Here is a 5,749-nt window from a genome sequence, read left to right on the forward strand (position 1 = left end):
GGCGCTACGCGCGGCGGCTCATTCCATCCCCCTCCCCGCGTCCCGTGCTGACCCTGACATGTCGCAGACGAGTGTAACGTAGGGTGACCAAACGTCCCGTAAAAACGGGATTGTCCAGTTTTTTAAACAATCGTACACGGGGTCCCAAAAAAGTCTCCCGGGACGCCTAAATGTCCCGTATTTACGTTGGGTTGATGATACACTTTTGTCGCGCCTCTCCTCGGGCCGTCTTCCCCTCTTCACGCCAGTTGAACTCACCCATTTTAGTTATGTACCTTGTTTAATTATATTTTTAAGTATGTCAGACATACTTATAATAAATAAGTATTCACTTCAAAATTATTGTTTTTATTTATTATACGCATCACAATTTAAATTAAATTACATATTCATAGGTAAATTGAAAAATAATTATAGGTCTCAAATTAGCAAAAAAAGAGCATGTTTCAATGATTACGTCTCGATGGAGGCCCCTCGGACCCCCCTTTAGCTGGAGGGTATCGCCCCCAAACCCTCCTTGGATGTGTCCCGTTTTTTCAAGTTTATGATTTGGTCACCCTAGTGTAACGTAGTCGCCCAGTGAACAATGATAAAAACAAAACATAAAAACTTCAAGCGATAAAATTCAATAATTACAATAAAATAATTACAATAAAATAATGTTAATAAAATATTTACAATACTTGTCCTGCTGTAAATACAGTGTCCATTCTTTCAAGGAAGTTTGTCTTTTACCTTTGATTCTCCTGGCGCGCGAATCTCCCTCGCCCCCCCCCCCCCCCCCCCAACGACCCACCCCAACCGCACCATGCCCAGCTATACTGCACTATTTGGCGGACACACGACACAGGGCAGGAGAAGACGTTGGCATGGCATAACAGGCTGTGAGAGCTGGGCAGACACTTGGGTCGACGTCGATGGGATAAAACAGTAACCTAAATCATAAGCCCTATTCCAGGATGAGTCCTAACTCAATTCCTGTTAGCTAACTAAAATGGTACCTTTTTAATAAAATGTGCCCTGCACAAGGCTAGAAATGTAGAAACTGATTTCAATGAACTCTAGGGGACTTTGGCAACTATCGGTTCAGTTTTTATGCTAAAAGACAAAAACATAGCATTACTATCGCGTAAAATAAATAGCATAATTTCAATGTTCTCAAGTACTTTTAAAGTTGTGACTATTAGTCGTTAAGAATATGAAAGTAACAGTAACTTCGACACAAGTGTCTCCCCGGCTCCTTCAAGCCGTTATGCCTCGTCAGCGCCATCTCTTGCTTAATGGTGCCACATAAGTATGGTGCAGTGCGGCGTGTATAATATTCTTTCAGGGATTCTGACTTTTATTTTGTTGTATATATTTTTTGTAATTAATTGTAAATAATTTTCATTTAAATTTTTACTTAATTTTTATAATTGTATTGTTCACCGGGTGCCAAGGCCGTGATTTCCGCCTGTGGCCAATCCGAGTGTTCCACGGGCTCGCGGAGGAGGGGGGAGATGCGGGCGCTCGGGCATGTCGGGCGGGGTGGGAGAGTCAGTCGTCAACCTGGCACGAGAGGCAGCGGTCTCTGGAGAAGTGTCGCTACGTGCTGGTGGAGAGAGAGATCTAGCTGAGAGAGGACTAAACCATGCGCGACGTCACTGGTAGTCGTGAGCAGTGCCGTGCAGGAGTTAAACATAGTTTGAGTCGCGTTTTAGTAACAAACATTTATCGTTCAAGTTTGCCGTTGTCCAGGTTCTCGTGTTCGAGACCGGGCGTGTGTCCTAGCAGGAAAACTGGCTCTTAGTGAAAATGTGTCCGGGAGGGCGCCAGGCTAGCTCTGCGTCTAACCAAATTTGGGTTCTGTGGGTGCGTTGCCCTGTGTGGCCCACTAGGACCGTCGGCGATGTTTGCATTTGGAGGGATTCCTGGCTGTTAACACGTCACAGGCCCTGTGCAGCATAACATACTGATTCCTAGCTGGGATAGGGAGACTCAAAACAATAATAGACACGAATTCGAACTTTGTACTGTCGGTGACACGTCGCGCATGGAGTGTGCGGAGTGGACGTTTAATTGGTCGAACAGTTACAATTACAGTTTACACTTACACGATGTACATTGAATTGCCCTACGAAATTACATTGAATTAACACTGAGTGCTCTGACGCACTGTCACTGATTTAAACCCTCATGCCAGTCGAGGTTAAGGGGGAAGGTTGATTGGAGATGGCCAATCCCGAAAATTGTTAGTGGGGTGGCGCCCGCGTTCACCTGTGTGTACCGCAGTCCGCAGTTAAATTAGATGCAAGTTCTATGCGTAGTTGTCGTCGGTGCCTATGCACTCGACGTTTAACAAAAATTCACTTGTAGCGGGAGTCGGCCCGTGCCGTATGGTGAACTTCCCCGCGTAATGTCTCGTGCGGGGAGTTTATAATTAAGCGGCTGGGTTAGGCCCTTCTCCGTAAAAGGAACCAGGGATGCACAGGTAGTTTATGCAACGAAAAAGATTTGGTTTAAATAACTATAGTTACCAGCAATAATGTTCAGTGGAGACAAAGGGTGATGACTCACCGTGGAACGAACGTCTGCCCCAGTCGCGAGTCGCTCGGTACTCGCATCTGGCCTTGGCGTGAGGGAAGGTCTCAGCGTTCTCTCACGTCAAAATTGCTAAAGTTCCGTTATTCGAAAATTATTTTAATAGCAAGAAGCTGAGAGCAGCTCTAAATTCACACATTAATTATTAATGTGACGTCGTCCGACCGAAGGCCACCCTAAAGCCCGACCTGCAACCGTCAGTATTCACCCCGCTAACGGAACGCGCCCCTAGCCATGGCCCACCCGAGTCAGGCGAGCCACCAGCAATCAAGGTAGAATCCGGCCCCCCCCCCCCCAAAATAAACAGACCGTCATTAAAACCAGCCACGTTAAAAAACAAACACTAATTATTAAACAATATTACGTATTTAATTGAAGTTGGTCAACGAAAGTGCGACGTAGGAGTGCCCGGGCACTCACTTGTGTAACTACATAAATACGCGTATGAGTGTTCCCCTGGCGGCCTTCTGCCTGAATCAATCAATCAGACCTTATGACATAATTATTCAAACCTTGTGTTGCGTCATTAACCACACCAGAACAATCTGACAAGAAATGAACAGTCGCTGGTGTGACGTAAAAATTCAAACACAATAATTCTTAAATATAATAACTTTCAATTCCTAGAAGGGACAAATGACCTTAATTCAGCCTTTATAATTTATATAAGAATTTAACATCATTAAATTCTCTTATTAACTTATCAGATCAGAAATTAACGTAATGAGGTCAACCCTGGCGCGAGGGCCACCGAGCCTCGGCCGGACGCCATGACATGACGCCAGTACAGCGCGACTCGTGGACCGGGGCGGATGCACGTCCCACGGAGAGACATCATCCTTTGTCCACACCGAGTTCACTTCTGGTAACTATAGTCATTCTTCAAAACCTTTTTAATAATCTCTCCGTGTGTACCCGGTCCAGCTTTTTCGGTCCAGGACCTAATCCGGCCGCATAAATATCACACCCCCCCCTGCACCACACTTGGTCCGCGGGGTAGGTGCATTATCCGGTACGGGCCGACTCCCGAGGACAGAACTTTTGTTAATCTCAGTCGCTCCGGCGCTGACACTCCCCGTAAGGGAACTCTTGAGCGAATTTAGCTGCGGTCCGCGCTCCACTGCCGTGGACGCGAGCACCGCCTCAATACGCAGATTTACGGGATTGGCCGCCTCCAATCACCCTCATCCCTCGTTGAGCAGCCAGGCTCAGAAACGCCTAGGGACACGATAATACGGAATAATTAGTGACTTTGTAACATTTCTTTGTAACCTTGTGCAACGCACCCTCGTGTAACATTTTCTTTTGTAAACTTGTGCAACGCAACCTCGTGTAACATTTCTTTTGTAAACTTGTGCGACGCATCTCTCCACGTAACATTCGTAAATTTGTATAACGCAACCTCGTGTAACATTCCTTTTGTAAGCTTGTGCTACGGTAATTCAGTAACTCTCAGACTCAGTTGCGTGTAATTGTGTAATTTGTATCTTGTAACGGCACCTATTGTACGACGTGGCGTGTAGCCAACAACGTTACACCAGAGCCACTGTCGACTGAATAAATGACGCACGTCATTTATTAACTCACTTCAGCGTACACTTCTTTAAACCTGCTATTCCCAACCACCGTCGAGTAGGGAACCTCTCGAACCCACGCAACACCGCCGACGGTCCTAGTGGGCCACGCAGGGCAATCGACCCCACGACCCAACTACCGACTAGCACCAGAACTAGTCTGGCGCCCACCCGGACTCATTACATTTGCAACAGCCACTCCCGCTAGGAACCGCACCAGGACTCGAGCCCGAGACCCCGGACAATGGCAAATGATTAATCTAATTGACAGATATTCTTTAAGAATTATAGTTAACAAATTTACGTAAATTAAGTTTAAATAATAAGAGTCACACCAGAGACTGTTCGGCACTTGTTGACTGCTCCAGTGGCTAGGTACACATAAAAAACAGGGAGATAATATTTACGTTACACAACACTATAATTAATTCAGGCTAAAGGCCGCAACAGAGACACTCACAAACGTATTAACATAAATTCACATGTGAGTGCCTCTGGCACTCCTGCGTCGCACTTTCCTTTGACGGGGGTTTTAATAAAAAGTGTCGTTACTATTAAATTATATCTGAATTTTAATGAATTGGGGTCTAGGTGTTTGATTAATTATGCATGGCCCTTGGTTCTACCTGGTCGTCACGGGCTCGCCTGACTCGGGTGGGCCATGGCTAGGGGTGCATTCCGTTAGCGGGGTCGGATACTGGTGGTTGCAGGTCGGGCTTCGGGGTGGCCTTCAGCCGGACGATGTCAAGTTTCAATGCAAGTCCTATGAGTCGCGAACTATTGAGCTGGAAGCTAGCCATCACTAGCATAGTTTTCATACGTGTCTCCCCAGTCTCTGTTTCGTATAGTTTGTCAGCCATCGGGTTGGACGTGAGTCATTGTACATAAGTTATTGCTTCTTTGTTTAATCCTAGAGACTATGTCAGTGGCGTAATTACCGTAATAGGGACATACGGATCTTGTGACGTTTCCGCAACAAATTTTCATTAGGCTACATCAGCCGTGTTTAGCGTCGCTTCTAGTAAGAAAGGGACTATATCGGCACGGGCGGGACGTCCCGTATTCAACAAAGCAGAAGTGCGTGGAACCGGGCAACGCCCTAATCGAGATTGCCACAGGCGGGTCTGCGGTAGCCCCATGTGAAGTGTATACATTGATGTGTATAAAGGACCCGGAAACTTTATTTGGACTTCTTATTTCTGGTGAGATTAGATCCCTCGGCCACGCGGCACGAACGCCCTCTATTGAACCCCTGAGGAGCCGGCAACACCGTTATAAAATTAGGGACTAGTCCCCGGACGACCACAACAGAATGCATTTCAGGATAGATTCGCTTTGGTAAAGTTTCATTTGGTACAGCAACACACTTGGTACATTACCCAATGATCGAAAAAATGACTATATATACAAGTCCGCTAACTGGGAAATCAATGAAAAAGCGAGCTATGCACATGTGCTGAATTCGGGCAACAGAACGACAATGGATAGGATACCAAAATCTGTTGCCTCTAAATCACCAAAAAATTAATAAAAAAATAAAATTGACATTAGGAATGGACTTCCCTAATCTCCGAGGCGGACGTACACTGGCTTAC

This window comes from Bacillus rossius, chromosome 3 (assembly GCF_032445375.1).
Source record: "Bacillus rossius redtenbacheri isolate Brsri chromosome 3, Brsri_v3, whole genome shotgun sequence".
NCBI lineage: Eukaryota > Metazoa > Arthropoda > Insecta > Phasmatodea > Bacillidae > Bacillus > Bacillus rossius.